This window comes from Pinus tabuliformis, chromosome 4_2 (assembly GCF_031772625.1).
Source record: "Pinus tabuliformis cultivar Carrire ecotype Pingquan chromosome 4_2, CPIR1, whole genome shotgun sequence".
In the NCBI taxonomy this organism is placed as follows: Eukaryota; Viridiplantae; Streptophyta; class Pinopsida; order Pinales; family Pinaceae; genus Pinus; species Pinus tabuliformis.
This window is the reverse complement of record NC_142304.1, coordinates 354,251,363-354,275,211: the sequence shown is the minus strand read 5'-3', so window position 1 is coordinate 354,275,211 and position 23,849 is coordinate 354,251,363.

Sequence of the window (23,849 nt, the reverse complement as noted above, 5' to 3'; positions counted from 1 at the left end):
TCTGTGCATTAGGAAATAGATTTGTAGTCCTCTTTACTGGTTGCAACTGGCCATCATAGGGTCCTGTGCATCTATTGGTGTGATCAGTATTCTCTATTTCCACTTAATCTACAAACTGTGAGTAATTGGTGGTCTAAAGCCTTGTAGTCTGGGGGTGTTCACCCATGTCCGGGTTTAAGCATAGTAGGAGTAGTTATCTGGCTTGAATATGCATCATTTCTTCCATTCATCCACCATTTTCCAACATTTTTGTTGAGTTTGTAATGTTCCCGAGCATCTCTGATATACAACCTAGGAGATTTTCTTGGGGTGATAACATTAATTGGCGTCGTTGCCGGGGAGAGGAGATTTAAGCTCAGCTTCCCTGGGAGGACGACACAGTTCCAGATTTTGATGATAGACAAGGTCTAGGCACATTTCTGGTTGTAATCATCTATCTGGCGACTCCATTGGAGGAAAACCAACCTTTGGTGACTCCACATTAAAGTTCTAGCTCAGTTTGTGAGACATACTTGAAGAAATCCTTAGAAATCATCAGCTGAACAAGTGCCTGACCCTGAGAGGACTGTCAAATCGAAGAAAGCATCACAGAAAGGGGCATCAGGATCAGGTAAGCCGAAGAAATCTCATGCATCTCTGAAAGATAAAGTTATAGCTGAAGATATACAGTTGGAAGATTTAGAGCCCAGCACTGTTAATAAGGAAATTCCTTCAGAGATTAATACAACCCTTTGTGTAGTTAGTTCCCCTTTGAATCTCAGTCCAAAGAAAACTTCCCATACAGTCCATAACATCCCTTTTTCCTTATCATCCATTTCATTGTTTCAAACTGCTCAATCTGCCAGTATCCTTCCACATATCCCAATCATGGTAGGTCAGCAAGCACCCATGAAGATAGAAAGAATTGTAGCTGCCAGATATGGACCTTTGGTCTTGCCTGTTCCTCTGAATCCTATGCCTATGGGAGAATATCAGAAATATATGCCCAAGTTCACTGGCACAGAGGGAGTGACAATAGAAGAACACTTAGAATCTTTTTACAGTTATGTTGATAACTTAGATATAAGTGAAAATGATGTATGGATGAGAGTTTTTGTCCAGAGCCTTGATGGAGAGGCCAAGAAGTGGTTCAGAGAATTACCCCAGAGATCTATAACAGATATTGAAGCCTTAGATGATGCATTTTTGAAGCACTGGGGAGATAAAAAAGACTTGTTGTATTACCATACTGAGTTTGGTAACCTGAAGAGCGAAAATGGGGAATCATTGCCTGATTTTAATGAAAGATTCAATCGTATGTATAGTAAGATACCAACTGAGGTAAAGCCTACCCCACCTCTGCCAAACTCACTTATGCCAATGCTTTTGACTTTTATTTCTGCCTGTTATTGAGAGAAAGAAGATGTGCCACTCTAGCTGACACGCACAGTGCAGCACTAGAGGTGGAATCCAATATTATGGCTGCAGAAAAGCTCAAAAGTTAAGCTGACAGAAGGAGGCAGAGAAATCAGGCTCCCACTTCCTCTACATCATCTTCAGAGCCTAAATTAGATCAAATGAATAAGATGATAGAGTCATTGGTTGTTGAAGTTTCTAAGCTAAAGGTTGAGCAAAATTCAGGTAAAACAAGGCAGTAGAACACATTTGCTCCAAGAAATCCCAATCCATTCAGAAGAGCAAATGAGCAGTTGCAAATAATTCAGAGGGGTAAAGAAACAAATGAAGAACAGAAAGTTAAATCTCCTTTCCAAAATGTAGTCATGGAGGAGGAACAATTTGAAGAATATGAGGATGAAATTCACTACATGGAAGATAAAGGCAGTGCTACTTTTTTTACATTGGCTGCTTATGAAGAATCATTGTTGCAGGAACAAGAAAGCCAAGAATGGGATAGGGAAGTTGTCCTACAAACTAAGGAGTAGCGAAGATATAATTTTAGGTCAAATGCAAAAAATGTCAAAGAGAATCCTGCCCAAAGAGTTGTTGTCCAAACAGAATCACAGAATATCAAACAAAGAAGACCAGCAGCTGACCCAATCATCCTAAAACCACCAGTTCAAGAGGTAAGAGGTTATGATAAGTTTCCTCCCTCTTTCAGATTTGAGTCAGAGGTTCAAAAGTTGAAAATATTTTTGCCTCTGGTAGAGTTGGTAAAGAATGAAGTGTTTAGAAAGTCTATCCTTGAAGCCCTTGAGCTGGAAACCACAAATACGTCCACTGACTCTGTCAATTTGCAAGATGATAAGCCTGCCATTGTGCTTAGCCCCATGATTGAACCTGCTGATAATAATTCTCCATCTTTTTATGTCTCTTTGACCATTCATGACAAAATCCTCCACAACTGCCTGCTAGATATAGGGGCTAGCCACAATCTGATGCCTAAAGATGTCATGGAAGAGTTAGGCCTTGACATCACCAGACCATATCATGATTTATTCTCTTTTGATTCAAGAAAGGTGAAATGTCTGGGGTTGATCAAAAACCCGGCCATTACCCTAACTCAGTTGCCCATGAAGAGTATGATGATGGATATTGTGGTAGCAGATGTTCCTCCTAAGTTTGGCATGCTATTGTCCAGATGATGGATTAAGAGACTGGGTGGGACATTACAGAATGATCTATCTTATGCCACTATCCCAGTTTTTGGAGGGGAAAGTAGGAGATTGTACAGAGAAGCAAAACTGGCATACATCATCAGTGATGAGAATAATCCTACTAATCATCCCACATATGTTGTGGACAATGATTTTGGAGCATGTATTCTCCAAATAGAAGAATCCCAGAAGGCCTCAATGCAGCTCAGGAAACCAGCAAATCAGGCCAAGAAAGAGCAAGGAAGTTAGGTTTGGGAGATGTTCTTTGATGGAGCATGTTCCAGGAAGACTGCAGGAGCAGGGGTGGTGCTAGTATCTCCAAAACAAGAAAACATACAACTGTATTTTAAGTTGGTTTCTCAGGTCACAAACAATATAGTAGAGTATGATGCTTTTCTATTGGTCCTTAATGCAGCAAAAGACAGAGGAATCAAGAACATAAAGGTGTTTGGAGATGCTCATTTGATCATTCAGCAAGTAAATAAAACATTTCAGGCAAAGCACCCAAGGCTGAAAGCGTACAGAGATGAGGTATGGAGACTCAAAGATTCCTTTGAAAATTTCTGTATTTCATATATCCCTAGAGCCAAAAATCAGCTTGTTGATTCCCTTGTTGTTTCTACTAGTCTATTTATCCCTCCAATGCCTCCCAGACTGGTGTATGAAGTCCAAATGAAATACAGACTGTCCTTTCCTGACAATGTCCAGCATTGGAAAGTTTTTGATGATGATGATGAGATAAATAGGTTTCTCCAATTCATTGATGAGTTTTCGGAAATGCAAATTGACCAAGATAATGAAGACTTGGAAGAAAACCCCAAATTCTAGCTTAGAAATAAAATTGGCAAAGATAGCATTGTCCAGCTTCCCAGCAATCATATTCCTAAGGGTTTAATTCCTCTTGAAAGATTGTTTGACCAAAATGATGTGCCTTACAAGGCTGCCCAAAAAGAAGACCAATCTGCAGTTTGTAAGCATGATATAGGAAGTCTAGGTCAGCCTAGACACATAAATTTGTCCACTCATTTGTTTGCTAATCAATGTGCTAAATATTGCAAACTAATGAAGCAATTTGCTGATGTGTTTGCCTGGGAGTATAGTGACCTGAAAACTTATGATAAAAAGATTATTCAGCATAAAATCCCTCTGGAGAAAGACACTATTCCTTTCAAACAGAAGCTGAGACCAATAAATCCTATGCTTATTCCTCTAATTGAAAAAGAAATTAAAAAATTGTTGGCTGCCAAGATCGTAGTCCCTCTCAGATATTCAAAATGGGTAGCAAATTTGGTGGTAGTAAGGAAGAAAAGTGGAGAAATCAGACTGTGTGTTGATTTCAGAAACTTGAACAAATGCTCAAAGAAGGACAATTATCCCCTACCAAAGATGGAGCATTTGTTGTAGAAGGTCTCAGGGGCCAAGGTGATGTCTTTCCTGGATGGATTTTCAAGGTTTAATCAGATTGTTGTGCATCCAGATGACCAAGAGAAGACTTCATTCACCACTCCTTGGGGCACTTTTATGTATGCCAAGATGCCTTTTGGATTGATGAATATTGGAGCAACATTTCAAAGAGCTATGGATATAGAATTTGTGGGAGAGAAGGATAAGTTTGTCCTTATCTACCTTGATGATATAACAGTATACTCCAGCAGCCATTAAGATCATTTGCAGCATTTGAAAAAGGTGTTCCTGAAGTGCAGGAGGTTTGGAATTTCATTCAATCCTAAAAAGTCACAATTTGCTTTAGAAGAAGGCAATCTGTTAGGACATATTGTTTCTGCTGCAGGTGTCTGGATTGATCCAGAAAGAGTAAAGGCAATACAGACCTTGTCTGTCCCAAGATCAAAGAAGGATATTCAGTCCTTTCTGGGCAAAATTAATTTTGTGAGGAGGTTCATACCAAATTTTGTAGAACTGGTGAAGCATGTTACCTCCATGTTGAAGAAAGGAGCAGAGGTTAAGTGGACTGATGCAGCAAGAAAATCATTTGAGTCTATTAAAAAAGCCATTATGGAAGCTCCCACTCTAAGCAGCCCAGATTATAGCAAGGAGTTCCATATATTTTCATTTCCCTCTGAAGACACCATTGCAACAGTTTTATTGCAAGCAGATGAAGAAGGTTCAGAGCATCCGATGGCATTTTTCAGCAAAAACTTAAGGGATGCTGAACTGAGGTATGATATTATTGAAAAACAAGCATATGCTCTTATCAAATCCTTGAAAGCTTTCAGAGTTTATATCTTGCATTCCAAGATAATTACATATGTACCCTCTGCTACAATAAAAGATGTTTTAACACAGCCTGATGCTGATGGAAGAAAGGCTAAATGGATTGCAAAGCTAATTGAATTCAATATAGAACTGAAGCCCACCAAGCTGGTCAGAGGTCAGGGTCTTGCCAGATTGTTAGCTGAAGAAAATTGCAGATCATTAGACATTGATTTCCTGAGCACAAATGCAGAGATTGGTCAGACAAATGAAGAAGAGGAAGCAGCTAAACCAGACAAAAAGCAGTCAGTGGCTGAGAATCTAGCTTCTTGTGATTGGTATGCTGAAATAGTTAATTTTTTGTTGAAGCTAGAAATTCCTTCAGGATTTACTCAAAGTCAAGCTAGAACTTTGAAACATAGGGCAGCAATATATTATATTCATGAAAATCGTCTCTACTAGATGGATCCATCTGGAGTGCTTTTTATGTGTATGGACAAAGAACAGTCAATAGAAGTCATGCAGAACTTTCATTCCAGCATGTGTGGAGGGCACCATTATTGGAAGACTACAGCCCATAAAATCCTCAGAGCTGGGTACTATTGGCCCACTTTATTTTCTGAGGTATTTTATTTTATTAAATCTTGTGACAGGTGCCAAATATTTGAAGGAAAACAACAGTTGAAGTCCCTGCCCTTAAAACCAATACATGCATATTATCGGGAAATCTAGTGTCCACTCAGAGCTGCTAGTCCCACTAAGACTGGTAGCTATCTTAGAAACAAACAAACTAAAAATACTTTGGCTTTCCTTTATGAGAAGTAGATAAGAGGGGAACAAAGGACACCAACCTCAGTCTTGCACTTAGTTCCTTGCTTGGTTCCTCTCCCTTCTGGCAGATCCTTGCCGCTTTTTCTTTCGTCTACCCAGCTTCAAAGAGAACCTGTGGAATCAAAGCAGCATAATACTATTGAAGGACAGAGATCTACAATCATAAACAATATAGGACCATATATATACTGACCACACAATGCATATATCATCAAACATACAAGAATGTGGGGGAAAACTTGAATAGCTTTATTAATATCAAGAATAGCAAAGAGGATTACAACCAATTGTTCTGACCCAGCGTCATCCTCCCAGCATGAAAGCCCTTCTTCACCTCATGAAAAGCTTAGATCACCCAACACTATGATATTCCACCAAGAAACCAACAAAACTTCCTTACAAGATACAAAATTCCAGCCTCTGGATCTCTGGGATGAGGGATCCATATATAGATGATTGCAGGGGGGTGAGTCAGCTTCTGGGATTTTTATTAGTGTCCTCTCTCTAATAGTTCTTGATTCCAATTGGATATTGATGATCTCTTACTCATCCCTGGGTGAATTCAGAGAGGCAAGTGTCACAGGAGAAGTTTTTGGAAGATTCCATGATGATCCACCTTGCAAACTGTCTCTGCCATTTGTCTACTCTCGCCCATCGCACCCTACAGAAGGGCTTTCCAGTATGCATCGCACCCTTTTCACTGGGCAGGTGAGATGCATCACACCCTCTGCACTGGGCAGTCTGTATGGTCCAGCTTTGACCAGTTCTGAGCAGTTTTCTGTGGAGAACTTCTGGGAGATGATGTAATCAACTGACCTTATTCCTTTAGGATGTGAAGCAACACTTTTAGGGACTCAAGAGCCCTTGGTTTATGGACATGTATGATTAGGGTTGCAGTGCCCAAAAATGTCTATAACAGTTGCCCCCTAAAGCATGAGGTCGCTAATATTTTGATGTCGGGTGAAATGCTTTATCATGAGGATCTGAATTTTTTTCGAGCTGGAAGGCATCCTGTAATAAGATACAATACAATACATTATCTTCATAATATTTTTCATGATCTAGCTGAGGCGGGAATTCCCATGCTCATCTTTATAAATTCATTTTCATGTACATAAGACAGACAACCATCTGTGTGGTAGACTAATGATTCTGATAGAGCCATCATCCTTTGATTCGGATGGTCATCTGTGCAGCAATGATGTACATTTGATGTCTTTATTTTCCTGAATATATCGCAGTCTGGATGGATGAAACTAGATCCGGGGTCTTCAAACTCGTCCAATCTTCACTCGGAGTACAAGTCAATCCGTGTGAAAGATGTTCTAGAGTCGAACATGGAAAGACATCGCCTGATTACCAGCCAATGATGTAAGCTATTAACAAGTGCGAGAGGAATCACCGATAATGATGATGAACCTCAAGGTACTATAGCACAATTTGCATGGTGTGAGAAGGGACTTGACGTCGAACACCACACAAAATATTTCGGTCAAAGGCCATTGATGTAAATCTATCGCCGGAAGTGAGAAACTTGCCATTGAGGCATGCAAGCTTCAAAGTACTGAAAGGGTTGTTCCTAAGTCGACTTCTTGGATAATGAGTTGATGTCGACAATAAGCAACCCGTCGTAGGATGGCCTTAATGAATCCCACATCTACGACATGGAATGAAGTAAATGATTTCGAAGATGAAAACTATCTAATGATACAGGGTTCAGGGTGGTGGTCATAAAAGAACAGAGCGTGAATGTATTGTAATGGATGAGACACAGGTGAATTCTCTGAGCGACTTCTCTTGAACATACCAGTGACACTGACATGGATTGGTAGCATTAACCCCAAATATGGATGGTGCGATGGAACAATGGTGATATGACCGGTGAACGGAATAACCCAACCCGACTCGGACGTGGAGTGAAAGTGTCATGTTCAAGAGCGACTAGCTACCAATAAAGTTTCTTCAAGTTTTCTTCCCAATTTTTCCCCAGTCATTACTAACCAGTACCTCTTTATTTTTGTCAAGCTTGAGGAGGATAACATATGCTTGTTCTATAATTTTCCCTTCGGGCAAACCCGTCGCTATGTTTTAACGAGCCTAGCGACAGTGAAACTCGTTCTTGTCTATATGGACAAGTTTGTCGCTATTTGGTTTTAATGAGTTTAACGACAAAGATAACTCAGTCCTTTTCAATTTTAGAGAGTTTGAAAGGGACGTAAAGGAAACTCCAATAATCCTTTTTCGTCATATAATCCCTTAAGTCCGAAAAAGTATAAAATAATACAAAAGGGATGAATTTTCAGTAATTTTAAGGAGCCGAACAAAAAAAGTGCTTGATCTTTTTGTGTAATAATCCCTTAGGTCCAAAAAGATTAAAATATAGAGGAGGGATAGCACTCCCGGTAGCTTTAACGAGCTGGAGATGCCAATTGCTCGACAATCTTTTCATATTTTACGAGTCAGGTGAAAGTTTTTAAAGGAGACTCTTTTTTTGAGGAACGAGTGATAATTTCAGGTAGCAACTGATTCTAGGTAAGGTTTGGAATTTTCCAATCATGGCAGTGTCACAAGGATGGCTAACAGGATCACTCTTCGCAGTTGTTCCTCAAAAGGGGGTAAACAATCAAATGGAGGTGAATGATCAGCTAAAACAGAGTGGAGGTGATGGTGAGAACACGACCAAGGCTCAAAAGCTGATGATAATGCATTCACAATGGTTATTTACCGGAAATTGGTTCATTTTTTAGTGAGATTAAACTCTGGGGGAAACATTTGCTCATTGCTTAGGTTTAATTTTTAACGAGCTTGAACTCCACATAAAAACTGCTCGTGGCGAGGTTTATTTTTTAACGAGCTTGAACCCTGTGGTAACACTGCTCGTGATAAATTTTCATGCCCCCAGCATAATAATGCAAATCGAGGTGCATGCCCCCCAAGCTTCATTGCATTCAACGCGGTGGTTGGAATGAAGGTTTACCTCCAAGATATTTTGAAAGACTTGACTTGGAAAGGGATTTATTTCATTTTTTAATGAGGTTGACATAGTAAAAGAACTATCCTCAAAACTCCTTGTTTCATTTTTTAACGAGGTCGATACGAGATCAGAACTATCCTCGGAATCCACCGTATTTACAGTATCTGATAGAAAATCAAAAACTAAAGGATGATTAAGGTCATTGGAATAATCTTTGTCATAATTCGGAAGATGAGAACGATGGTGGTAATCTTCCCATGGTGCATCTCCTATCATCATTGATTGAATGATTCCTTTGTCTGTAGAATGTACATGTGACCAAGGATCTGAAGAGTTTCCAAATTCCTTAGACCTATCTGTCCAAACACTCAATGAGTGTTGATTTGGGTCTGCCCCCCAGGCCAAGAAAATTAATTGCTACAATATTTCTAAAATGGCGATGATCCATGTTGTCAAAATGTTCAGGAATCTTCTGAATCTAGAAGACATCATATTGCAGGTTCCCACCGTGGCCACTTCCGCCAGATTGTTTGGAGGTGGTAGGGCAAAATTCCCCATTAATGTAGGGTCTTTTAGTAGGCCTACTCCAACATTTTGAAGCGATTAGGAGCTTCCATGGATCATTGGAATGCTTCCCGTAACTTGTGAACTATTGGGGAGGAAGTTTTGTTGGTCGATGATCGTAATCCCTCCTTGGAAGGGAAATGCAATCTTTCTAAAGTATGTCGACACAACTACAGCCATAGCATAAATCCAGGGCCTTCCCAGTAGGATGTTGTAATCGAGGTTTCCATCGATAACCTCAACACCAATTTCTACTATTTTTCAACCCAGTTCAACTTGCAAGTTACTTAAAATTCCGTATAGAGTGTATGATCATCCATAAAATGCTTTTAACGTTGTTGACGATCGCGACAAGGGTGGTGAGCCTAAATTTTTCCAGCAACTCATTGACATAATACATGTAGATTCCCCCTCATCAATAATTGTTCGATGAATAGTTTTGTTGAGGGCTTTCACTTGAATAAGGAAAGCTAGTTGAGCTGGTAACTAAGGGTCATATCCTTTGTGATTAAAGGACACAAGATTGGAATCCATTGGGTCAATCCCCCCTATTGCTGATAATAAAGCTGCTTTTGGGAGGAGCAATTTTGCAGTACCTCAAGTGTCGACATAGCGGACAGCGATTGAGTCAGATCCTCCACTATATTATAATGTTGTGCTGCTCTGGCACAAGGATTAAACGTCGATTTGTGTACTACTCCCTTTGGCGGCTTTATCATTAGCTCAGGAATGATGGGTGGCACAACTTCGATCGAAGTTGTTGTCGAACTACTAGGTTGATCATTAGCCTTGTTGTTCGACAGCTGTGAATTCCCGTAATCTTTATTCCTTGTCGATATCAAAGCATCATTTTGTTGCTTCAAAACAGACAACATAAGCACTTGGGACTGGGAAGCATTGCCGCTAGCAACCAGATTTGTTTCTAGGTTTGGAAATAGATCAGTCAATACCACTGAAGTTTTTGAATTCTTAAAGAATTTCTTAATCTCAGCTTTATGTGGACAATCTCTTGGTCGATGATCCTCATCGCATATCTAACACCCCGAAGGAGGTTTCCTTTGCCCAGAAGGGTTTGCAGAAGATTTTTTAGGAGACGAATCACCCTATTTCTTCTTTTTTCTTTTCCCTTTCTTCTTGCCTCTTGGTTGCTTCGGTTCTTTGCCTTTGTCAGTTGACACAACGTTAACCTCCGAGGCTAGAATTTCTTCATTTGCATTTTAATCAGAAATTTTAAGGGCTTTCTTAGATGTTGCCTTTGTCAATTTCGTGTTTGTCATACCTATCACGCCATCGCTGGCATGAGAGTCTTTGCTTGATTTAGGAGAGGGAGGAACGGAAAATTCCGGTCTAGGAGCATCAGGGATTTTATCGTAGAGTGTACCAGATTGAGTATAGATCAAATCTAAATATTGTGCATGAGCAATGACTTGCTCTTCAGTGACGACTCCTCCCTTTGCCACATCTTCTGTAATAGAAGGTAACAATGACTTAATAAACCATTCAACCAATAGCTGATCAGGAACATATGTTTTTACCATTCTACGACGACGTCGCCACTCCTGAATATGATTGGATATGTGAGTGGCCGTCGTTTACTTGAAATTGGTAAGAAGCTCTATTCTCGTTTCGTACCTTATGGGTAACTGAAAATGGGTTAAAAAGGTTTTGGTTAGGGTACTGAAGTTATCAAACAAAGCTCTAGGCAATTCGATATACCATTTTTCTGCCAGACCAGTTAACGTTCGCTGAAAAAGGCGAAGCCTAATCGAATCATCATTTAGAGTGTTAGATGAACACCACAGATGAAAGGCCATCACATGATTCGACGGGTCTTCACCCAGATTTCCATTAAATTTAGGAATATCTGACAGAAGTTTATGAGGAATTGCTGGCCACCAAGGGGCATAAGCGATTGGATCGTTTGTTAGCTGATTTAGATTTGGTAACTCTAAAGTTGCCACGAAGGGCAACTGTTGATTCAAGTTCGGCGAAGCATACCCAGGACAAGATGGGATTGCTTGAGCAGTGGTTCTTTGCATACTAGCATAATGTATTTGATGCTGATAACTTTGGTAAGGTTGATGGGCATAACCAATATGAAATGGTTGATTTTGACCGTTTTGAATATACAGCTACCCATTACTCGCAAAGATTTGGTGCTCAGATCCTTGGTACACTTGTTGAAATCGCAGTTGTTGATATTGCACCAGCCATGGTTGTGAGACCATTTGCTATTGTCCAATACTGGCTGTTTGACCAAGATGAGGGGTAATGGTACCCGTTTTAACCTGGGTCACTCCAGTTAAGGAGCCACTAATCGATGATTGTGGTGGCATCGTAGAGACAAGGGATTGTTGCATTGCGACCTGAGAGACTTGAGGTTGGCATACAATAGGAAATGTTTGTACTTGCAACACCGTCACAATAGCTGGTGTAGTGGAGATATTTGACATAGGCAGACTTTGTTGCATTGAGTATACAACTCTTGGTTGTTGAGGTAGTGTTGGCACCCAACCGCTAGATGTAATTCCAACGTAACTTGAATTCTGTTGTGAACTCTCGTATGTTTGTTCTCCCGTAGGAGACAATGAAAAGGCATATTTCCCCCCATATGGCGGTAATCCGGTGCTTAAGGGAATGATTTGCCTTTGAGGAATGGACTGCCCAAATTGACATTGCAAAGGATCAATTTGTTGAGACTCAACATAAGAGATTCCACATATTATTCCGGACGAACAAATGGGAATAGACCATACTATTGAAACAGCCCCTGGATGGATTCCATCTAGCGATTGAGAGCTAGTTGCGACGGACGGTACGCCAGCGAACATTGTTAGAGTGGCAGCGGGGAGTTCTGCCATTGCTGTGTCAGATGACACAGTCCTAGATGTTGACAGTAGTTCAGACATATCTAGTCTATCCAAAATATTCCTAGCGATTCTACAGGAACTTCCGATAACGGTAGACTAATTTCTGACAAAGAAGGATATAGGGTGATCCCAACTCCAAAATGCGATGGAGTACTAGATGGGGGATCCTCCACAATCTCTTCTATAGCAATCAACCCAGGTGGAAGAGGTAGACCGTCAGGTCCGTAAAATATTTCTGGTGCTGAAGAAGGTATAGATTCTGCAGGAATAGATGTTTGGGGAATAACATCTTCTGAATCAGCTGTAGATGGAGCCAGTTCAGGTTTAGAAGTGTTTACCCTCACACTAGGATCATTTCTACTGTCCTCTAGTGGCTGCGGAACTTCTTCCGTAGAGGCAGGGATACCAGAAATGTTTGGAGTAACCAGAGTCTCCAAGGGCATAAGAACACTTGTTCCAACTAGACCAGGGGACTTTGAATCGGTTAAACAAGTTCACTTTGTTCGGAATAGTTTTGATTCTAGAGACAAATACGGTTGACTCGTAAGTATCCACGAACGATGGGGTTTTGATTGACTTTCCTCCACGATTGTGGATTACTCAATCAACTAAAAATATAAGGGGGGAAATGTTTCCAAATTAAATGAATTTTAGACGCTTTGACACAACTTGTTTTTTCAATTTTTAAGAGTCGAGGAAAAACAAAATATGACTCTAGTCGCCTTCGATTTTTAATGAGCCTGAAGTGACAAGTGCTCAGATGGGCCTTTTCCTTTAATGAGTTTGAAAAGGAATGAAAGAGACTACTCTGGAAATTTGGAAAGAGGGATTACCAAACCAATCGCAAAACTGCAGAATACTTTTTATGGTACGGCAGTCAATCTTCCCGAATGCTGTGTTTAGTGCATTGCGATCGATAGGGTGGCAGACACGGCTTCATATGGATAAAGGATATAGCCTATTGTGGTCCCCCAATATATACTCAACGGTACATGGGAGCACAATTCCGTACTGGCACTTGTCATCTGAAAGAGGAGGAATCACCCAACCAACAGTGAAAGCGGCAGTTACCAGGCTTGACGACGCCGGAATACGTCTCTAGCCTAGACTTCTAAATGTTGTGCGTTAGGTTCCAAAGCATTTTTATGTTCATTGAATTTATTTTACAGTTGATCTTTCTTAAGAAATTTTCCTTTCAGGTTCACCGTGTGATGTAGATATACAATTCCTAAAATGCAATCTAAGATGATAAACAATCGTTTAATCTTCTTTTTGCAATGAAAATCCTAGCTACTAAAGAAAGAGAGATGATATTCTTTAACCATAGAGCAGAGAGCACACACTAGATGCACTGTCCTAAATCAAACCAACAAGCAGTCTAAATGCAAATGCACATGCATGTATTTGTTTTCAGCTTTCTTAATGTTTGAATGACAAGAAGAATGCTAAGTACAAATCTAAATTACCTTTTCAAAGCGACAGTACTAACAAATTTCTCTTCAAAAACGAAAGGAAGATAGTATGACACTTTGCTATTTTGAATTGAAAACTGCTTTTGACACTTGAAAAACTACTAATTCAAATCAAATACAAGAGTAACTATATAATCGACCATCAAGAACAATAGAATTATTTTATTTGACTGAAAACGACACTTGCAACACTTTCAAATCAAAAGACGACAGTTTGATTATGCTACTTTTTGTAAAAGAGAACTGTAAATGGCACAAAATACATAAAAAAATTCACAATTCTTTGTACTATGGAGGCAGAATCATGCAAAGGAAGGGAGTTTCCACAGTGGTATACTGATCACAGACAGCAAAACTCCTGAATAGAGCTGAAGAGAGTGAAGAAAAACCAAAGTCTTAGAGCAGAAGAGGTATTGTCTGATCAGTGCACCTGCAACACAGGGAAAGTGCAATGCAGTGCACCTACTGCACATGGGACGTGTGATGCATCCAGATTGCCAAGAGGAGAAAGTGCGATGGTCCAGGGACGAGACTTCAACTTGGTTCCGGGTCACAGTTTGCAGCTTAGTTCAAGGATTTAGGCCGAGAAAGTGATGTTCAGTAAATATAAATCACAGGGGTTGATCTAATGAGGTTACTAGAGCCACAACTAGGGCAATTAGAATGTTTGCAAATCAATTGTTCAGTTTATAAACAAAACCCGGAGACAGACTGAAGTAGCATTGATCTACTTTTCACTTGCATAGCAAATGCAGTTCGAAGGCTAGCTGGCTTGACTTCAGGCTTCGTCTGTAAGTTTATAAAACAAACAAACATAGACAAGCAAACAACCTATTCGCTCCCCAGTGGAGTCGCCATTTTGTTATCGGGAAATCTAGTGTCCACTCAGAGCTACTAGTCCCACTAAGACTGGTAGCTATCTTAGAAACAAACTAACTAAAACTACTTTCGCTTTCCTTTATGAGAAGTAGATAAGAGGGGAACAAAGGACACCAACCTCAGTCTTGCGCTTGGTTCCTTGCTTGGTTCCTCTCCCTTCTGACAACACCTTGTCGAGTTTTCCTTTGTCTACCCAACTTCAAAGAGCACCTGTGGAATCAAAGCAGCATAATACTATCGAAGAACAGAGATCTACAATCATAAACAATATAGGACCAAATAGATACTGACCACACAAATGCATATATCATCAAACATACAAGAATGTGGAGGAAAACTTGAATAGCTTTACTAATATCAAGAATAGCAAAGAGGATTATAACCAATTGTTCTAACCCAGCGTCATCCTCCCATCATGAAAGCCCTTCTTTACCTCATGAAAAGCTTAGATCACCCAACACTATGGTATTCCACCAAGAAACCCAACAGAACTTCCTTACAACATACAAAATTCCAGCCTCCGGATCTCTGGGATGAGGGATCCATATATAGATGATTGCAGGGGTGAGTCAGCTTCTGGGATTTTGATTAGTGTCCTCTCTCTGATAGTTCTCGATTCCAATTGGAGATTGATGATCTCTTACTCATCCATGGGCAAATTCAGAGAGGCAAGTGTCACAGGAGAAGTTTTTGGAATATTCCATGACAATCCACCTTGCAAATTGTCTCTGCCATTTGTCTACTCTCGCCCATCACACCCTACAGAAGGGCTTTCTAGTATGCATCGCACCCTTTTCACTGGGCAGGTGAGATTCATCGCACCTTCTACACTGGGTTTTTATGGTCCAGCTTTGACCAATTCTGAGCAGTTTTATGTGGAGAACTTCTAGGAGATGATGTAATCAGCTGACCTTGTTCCTTTAGGGTGTGAAGCAACACTTTTAGGGACTTAGGAGCTCTTGGTTTATGGACATGTATGATTGGGGTTGCAGTGCCCAAAAATGTCTATAACAATGCAAAGGACCTTTTCAGTAGTGGGGTTTGGATTTCATTGGAGAGATCAATCCACATTCCAGTGGCCAGCACAAATGGATATTAGTAGCCACTGATTATTTTACCAAGTGGATTGAAGCAATCCCTACCAGGAAGGTTGATCATAATGTGGTCATGAAGTTTTTGACAGAGAATGTTTTTACCAGATTTGGTTGTCCACATAAATTAGTCACAAACAATGCAGCAGCCTTCAGGGCAAAAGAATTGGTGGATATGTGTAATTCAATGGGTATTAAACTTGTTCATTCCACTGCATATTATCCTCAAGGAAATGGTCTAGCAGAATCCTCTAACAAAAGCGTGATAAGGATAATTAAGAAGCTGTTAGAAGACAATAAAAAGAATTGGGATTCTAAGCTCAAGTATGCACTGTGGGCTAACAGAGTGACCATTAAAAAATCCACAAGGAATTCTCCTTTCAAGCTGGTATATGGTACTGAAGTTGTATTCCCAATTCAGCTAACTCTCCCTATGGAAAAATTCCTTCAAACAGAATAGAATGAGGAAGAAAACATGACGAAAAGGATCACTGATTTAGCAGAGTTACATCATATTAGAGAACAGCTGGTTGAAAAGGCTACAACACATCAGAAAAAGATCAAGGATGTCTTTGACAAGAAGGAAAAAATAGATAATTTACAGGTTGGAGACTTGGTCTTGAAATGGGATGCATTGAAGGAAAAGAAAGGAAATCGTGGGAAGTTTGATTCTTTCTGGACAGACCCTTTCATCATTTCACAGATTCAAGGGAACAACACCTTCATACTGAAAAGTATGGGGGGAGAAGTAGTTTTTGATGGCCCAGTTAATGAGTGTTTTCTAAAAAATTATGTTGTTTAAGGTCTTTGGCCTTAAAAGTTGTAAATATTTTGTTTTTATCAGTTTCATGTAGGCAAAGTAGACTCCATGCCCAATGGAACACTAGTAATTTTGGCTAATTTGTTTTCAGCGGGAAAGGCATTGATCTGCAAGTTCTTGAGACCTCACAGGGAGGATCTCATCCCCAAAAGGAGCCAGTGTTATCTCTGCCATGTTCTTTGAAATTTGATGGATAAAAGTGGGTTGGGCAGTGCTGGTTTTGGTTGCAAAGGGCTCGCAACAGTTTTCCCTCTTCTCCTTCATTTTTCCCTATAACTCCATAAAACCACGATAACCTGTCCAAACCCCGATAACCCGTCCAAACCTTTTCCAAGCCTTTTTCATGTCATTTCATTTAAAAATACTGTGTGTTAAATCCCAGTCATCCAATCGTCTACCGCAAGATCTGACGGCATTCGCACCTCACGATCATGCAATCTGCTCGCATATTAATCGGCGGGGAAAGTGGTTTCCATCTTGTCATATCAGCCATGTGTCGTGCGATGTATGGGATTGTGCCCCCACTGTACGTTTACCACCTTTTCCCATGAGCCGTGCGGGGAAACCACTTACCACCCATTGTACTGTTCCCTGCTCGTTAATGCTCGCACACCTTTCTCTTGTGATGACCGTTGGATCCGCTACTCCCTAATCTAACGGCTCTCATTTGTCCACTACCGTTCTTTCCCGATATTGTCTATGAACCATTCTCTGCCATTCATCTACCGAGATCCAATGACCTACAGTCTCCTTGTGCAAATACCTTCCGATAGCCCACGTAATCCGATCTCCGTCGTCCAATCTGTCAGATCCGACGGCTTATAACCAATTTCGCCTCCATTTCTTCCCATCACCTCCCACCATGAGATCTCAGCCATCCATCTGTTTCATCCAATGGCTAGTATTCATCCCCAGCTCTTCGCTCATTTTCCATGCAGTTTTCGTGTGTTTGGTCTCTTCTATGCTTCCAAGGGACGAAGGATAACAGCAATCAGCTACCCACCATCACTCTGCGCAATTAATCTTCAACTACCTCATTCAAGAGACAGCATGGCCAAGGAAGGAAAGTATAGCCTCGAGTAGTTAAACGCCTTCAGCAGTTATGGATATTTATCCGTGCAACATTCCACCTATTCGAGGAGTACACCTAAGTACCAAAGAATGTCAAATTTTGTTCATTAAGGCAATAGATGGTATCAGAAGCCCCATATGAGATAGTTAATGTGGTTGGTGGTCAGTTATGACCCCTCCATGCATAGGATAGCAGATATTTTTTGTAATTACCTCCATATATACCCAGAATCAAGATGTAATGAGGGTTGATGAATGTTATTTTTGATGTAAAGTTCAACTTCTGGAGACTGTAACTACTGTGATACCTGCAGCATCTGGTCTTCATTTTCAGCTAATGCAAGTTTATTTTGCTATTAATTGCTCACTTTCCACTTCTTCTTTGTTCCAGGCTGTGCTTGTTATGCATTTTTCATGTGCTCTTGATATTTAGCATTAGAGGGGTTGTCATCCCACCTCTGTGTTAGAATCTAGTAAGTATTATTGAATGTGTATGCAAGTTTCTATTGTCTTAATTCTAGAGAGCTATCATCCTGTCTGTGCATTAGGAAATAGATTTGCAGTCCTCTTTACTGGTTGTAGCTGGCCATCACAGGGTCCTGTGCATCTATTGGTGTGATCAATATTCTCCATTTCCACTTAATCCTCAAACTATGATTAATTGGTGGTCTAAATCCTTGTAGTCTGGGGGTGTTCACCCATGTCTGTGGTTAAGCATAGTAGGAGTGGTTATCTGGCTTGAATATGCATCATTTCTTCCATTCATCCACCATTTTCCAACATTTTTGTTGAGTTTGTAATGTTCCCGAGCATCTCTGATATACAACCTAGGAGAGTTTCTTGGGGTGATAACAATACATACAAATAAGTATGACACGGGTATCACTATCCAAATTTCATTTACCTTCTTCTATTCATTTGGAAAAAAAGATACAAAAGTTCAAAAAAGATATAGTCTAGCCTCTTACACTACCAACCCAGAACTATTTTCCATGTCTTTACATCATTATATACAATGAGGAATTCGAATTACCACTGTAGGTGGTCGAATTCACTCCATATAAGTCAAATGGGCTAGATATAATGCATCTTTACTTGCTATGCAGAAAAATAGGAACTGCTATATCAAAACTAATATAATTTAGAAAAATAAACCAAGTTGGAATATTTATTTAAAAACTCAAACTACATGAATTTAAACTTATTGACACCTATCCAACAAACAAAATTACTTCTAGAAGTTCCAAAATTCGAAAATTTACAAAATAAAATTGACTAGTATGTTTGCACAGCAGTTGCGGAGCAGATGGTATAACTCTTCAAACTCAACATGGTTGTAGATTGTTCTGGAAAAAAATAACTATGTAGATGTGCCTGAGATGACCTGGTGTTGATGTATAACCCACTGAGTGCCTCCTTTCATGGTTACAGGCCTTCAAAATGTCTTTTTTCAGTTTGTGCAACAAATGCGTAGCATGTCTGCTATGAAACAGGGACTGAATTTATGGAAAATAGGGTTCAAAGGCAATCTCATATATTTTGAATCCCAACACTTGTTACAAAACCTAGGGATGTTTTCTTTATATGAGAGTTTCCTTGAGAGAAACCTCTCTCATTTTCAAAAAATTCCTCTCCAGCTCCTCACAATCTACACCCAAACATCATGACTAAAACAGGAAATGCCAAAACCGGAAAAAAGACTATAAATATGCATTTGAATCTTCCAATATATGACACCTATGCAGAAAAGGAAGGGGATTTTTGTTCTTTAGTCCATTCTTGAAAAAATTCTCTTTTTGTTTTCCAAAATTAATCTTGATTTGGTCGAAAACATATTTTTAAAATGATGACAAAAGCTGTCACTTTTGTAGAATATGTATTGTCTAGCCCAATGCTTTCCATTCCAATGGGAGGTGTTGATGTTGTACTAGGAGTCCAATGGCTATAATCCTTGGGTGCAATAGCTTTTAATTTTCAAGAACTTTTCATGAAATTTTCTGCGAAAGGAAAGGAAGTTGAATTAAGGGGTATTGCAGGGAAACCGGGAAAGATAATCAGCTCTAACGGTATGACAAAGCTTCTAAAAAACAAACAAAGAGGTGTAATTGCACAATTATGTTCACTAGATGTTTCCACATCGAAATCATTTATTTCCCCAAATCTCCAAAAAGGCTTGGACAATCATTCCAAGGTATTTGAGACTCCCAAGGGTCTCCCACCTATTCGTGATCATGATCATGCTATTTATCTGATTCTAGGAAGTGTTCCTCCAAACATCAAGCCGTACAAATATCCCTATGCCCAAAAGAGTGAAATTGAACGTATGGTTGCAGAAATGTTAGAGGCTGGTATAATTCAACCTAGTCAAAGTTCTTTCTCTGCTCCAGTAGTATTGGTGCACAAGAAGGATGGATCATGGCACATGTGTCCGAATTATAGGGAGCTAAACAAGCTCACTATTAAAGATAAGTTTCCCATTCCTATCATTGCTGAATTACTGGATGAATTGCATGGATCAATTTACTTCACCAAGTTGGATCTTCATTTAGGATATCATCAAATCAGAATGAAGACTAAAGACATTCCGAAAACAGCATTTAGAACTCATGAGGGTCATTATGAATTTTTGGTCATGCCTTTTGGCCTTACCAATGCACCTTATACATTTCAAGGTTTGATGAATTCCATTTTCAAACCCTTCCTTAGAAAATTTGTGTTAGTATTTTTTGATGATATACTAATCTACAGCAAGTCTTGGAAGGATCATGTTGAACATGTTGACAGGGTGCTACAACTATTGGAGGAGAAACAATTACATGAAAAAAGATCCAAATGTTTCTTTGGAGTACAAGAGGTGGAATATCTGGGTCATATTGTATCTCATGAAGGAGTTAAGGTAGACCGTAGCAAAATTAAATCCATTAAGGAATGGAAAATCCCCACATCCATAAAGCATCTACGAGGATTTCTTAGGTTGACAGGGTATTATCGTAAGTTTGTTAAAAATTATGGGAGAAGAGCAGCACCTCTAACAACATTATTGAAGAAAGATGCATTTTCATGCACTCCAGAAGCAACAAAGGCCTTCGAACATCTTAAAGAGGCAATGTGCCAAGCACCGGTCTTAGCTACACCGAAATTCACAAAAACCTTTATTGTGGAATGTGAGACTTCAAGAAATGGAATTGGTGTTGTTTTAATGCAAGATGAAAGACCCATTTCTTTTGAAAGTTGTCCAATCAAGGGAAAGTTTTTACACAAAGCCATTAATGAGAAGGAAATGTTGGCAATACTACATGCACTTAAGAAATGGTGACCCTACCTAATGGGAAGACACTTCAAGGTAAAAATGGATCATGATAGCCTTAAATACTTTTTAGAACAAATATTATCCTCTAAAGAGCAACAAAAGTGGGTCACAAAGATGTTGGGTTATGACTTTGAAATCATATACAAAAAAGGGAAGCAAAATGTGGTGGCAGATGCACTCTCAAGAAAGGATGAGGATGTGGAAGCATTGTTGTGTGCCATTTCTATTATCCAACCAGATTGGATGAATGAAGAATGGGAGGAATGCAAGAATGATGAAGAAGTGTGGGCACTTATTCAAAAGTTACAACAAGATTCTAGTACATCTGATACATTTAGTTGGCAAAATGATTCGTTATGGTACAAAGATCGCTTATACCTCTGTAAGAATTCCAACTCAAACAAAAGATTCTTATGGAATTGCACACTTCTCCCTTAGGAGGGCACTCAAGATTTTTAAAAACTTACCACAGGGTTAAGAAGGAATTTTTTTGGGATGGCCTTAAATCAGATATTCAAAAGTTTGTGGCAGAATGTTTGGTTTGCCAACAAAATAAAGTTGAAACAATTAAGACCTCGGGTCTATTACAACCTTTATCCATTCCAAGCCAACATTGGGAGGAGGTTTCAATGGATTTTATCACAGGTTTACCCAAGTCTGAGGGAAAGAGTGTCATCATGGTGGTAGTTGACAGACTTACCAAGTATGAACACTTTTGTGCATTATTACATCCATTTAAAGCCAATACAGTTTTTACTACATTTATGGAAACAATTCAAAAGCTACATGGAAACCCAAAGATTATTGTAAGTGACAGAGATCCTATTTTCACCAGTAATTTTTGGACAGAATTATTTTCTTTTCTCAGTACTCAGTTAGCTCATAGCTCATCTTATCATCCTCAATCTGATGGGAAAACTGAGATAGTAAACAAATGTTTGGAAGGATATCTTCATTGCTTTGTATCTGATAAATAGACACAATGGGTCAAATGGTTGCCTCTGGCTGAATGGTGGTATAACACTTCCTTCCATACAGCAACAAAAATGACCCCACTTATGGCACTTTATGGATATCATCCACCATCCATCACATCATATTCAAGAGGAAATTCTAAGGTTCAAGCAGTGGAACATCACATTGAGCATCAACAACAAGTCCTCCAACTCTTAAAGCATAACCTCTTGTTAGCACAGAATAGAATGAAAAAACAGGCAGATCAACATAGCAGCGAAAGAAGTTTTGATGTAGGTGATTGGGTATTCCTATGGCTACAACCATATAAACAAATGTCCCTCAAGCAACCTAAGAAGGATAATAAATTATCACCAAAGTATTATGGTCCGTACAAGGTGTTGCAAAAGATTGGTACTATGGCATACAAATTGGAGCTTCCTATAGCTTCTCGAGTGCACCCAGTTTTCCATGTTTCATGTTTAAAGAAGGTTATAGGCAACAAGCTCCCATTTCAAACAATATTGCCAGAACTTGAAGAGGAAGGAAAAATTATATTGGAACTGGAAGCAGTCACAGAAACAAGAACTCGACAGCTACGAAATCGATCAATTTTGGAGTATCTCATCAAGTGGAAGAACTTATCCGCTGAAGATTCGACATGGGAGGATGAGAATTTTATACAGAAGCATCTAGAACTACTCAAGCACTGAGAACAACACTTTTTTGAAGGAGAGGGGCATGTTAGGTCCCTATAATACTAGTGATTACCCCATTACTATTGTAGTTATATACCTTATTAATATTGTGGTGCCCCTATTGTCCCCATATTGTTATTACTGTGCCCCATAGAATCCCTCTATTGTTATTTTTGTGCCTTTATATTATTATTGTTAGGTCGGCTGGGTTATATTGTGACTCCTTAGACTCATATATATAGAAAGGAGGTTTTGTCATTTGAATCATCAAAGAATCATTCATTTGTGTAAAGTAAAGGAGGTTGCCCCCTCGAAGAGGCTGAATTCTAAGGCATTGATCTATCTTTTCTATCTTTTTGTGAGCTGGTTTCATAACAAATTTGTAGAAAATGTTTGTCTGAGCCTGCAACTCACTTCTTCAGCCTTCAAATTTTCTTCAGAGCTAGTATCAACTTTGAATGGGGTAAGAATGAGAGACTTCACAATAAATTTGAAACTTTCATACCACCCAAAACCTCCTTTTGGAATGATAATAGGCCACTTGATGATGTGAAGGATGTGATGGGAGGGGCACTTTTTGCAATAATGAAAAGGACATGACACATTTAACCAATAACTAACTCTTAAAACTAACTCTTATGATGGACACGATTTCAGTAAACTGACCTATGATGACCATTTCTCATGACATGACCACTTCAACTATAATATTGATCCCTCGTGGACTCTTAGACCTTTACAAATTTGAATTAGGGCTAAAATATCCCTTTATGACATGAAAATATACAATGACCTTAACTCATATGATTCGTTATACAATGGCCCTTTAGACTATGACATTTAGTGACTCATAGGATAAAATTGACAAACAGAACCCCAAGATGAATAATAATAGGAAAACACACTTTTATTCTAGATTATAGGACCCTAACACCAAGGAATGGATCTATTCACATTGCCAAGTTCAATATTCCAAAAGAACCGACACACATGCCTTGTATTTTCGTGACCTTCATGTCTTAAATGGGATCTGCACCAGTTGACCGCCTCTAGTGATGATTTGAGTCTATCTACATCATGACTCATTTGGTACCTCCTAAGTGCTCACTTAACACAAGCACCTGCACCATCATGCTCACCATTTCCTTGTCCTATTTCAAATTAGCTCCAAGTATGTTGAATTTTTGTCTTCTTGTGTAGTTGTTTCAACCAATAAAAAGTGTGTGTTGACTTGAACTACCCTGCAAAAGCGTTTGACCATATGCAATGCTTCCTGAATGATATGCCATTTTTTCTTAGTGATTAATAAATTAGGTCAAAGCAATGTTGCACGAACAATGTGTCATGCTCATGATCGTCACTGATGTAAAAGTGATACTCCTTAATCACATCACATGAATCACTAGTGCTATCCCTACCATTAATGTTAAATTGTTCATGTATGTAGAGAACATGTACTAATATGGACACTTTTTCTGAGTGATAATACTCACTTTGTATCTGTGTCTAA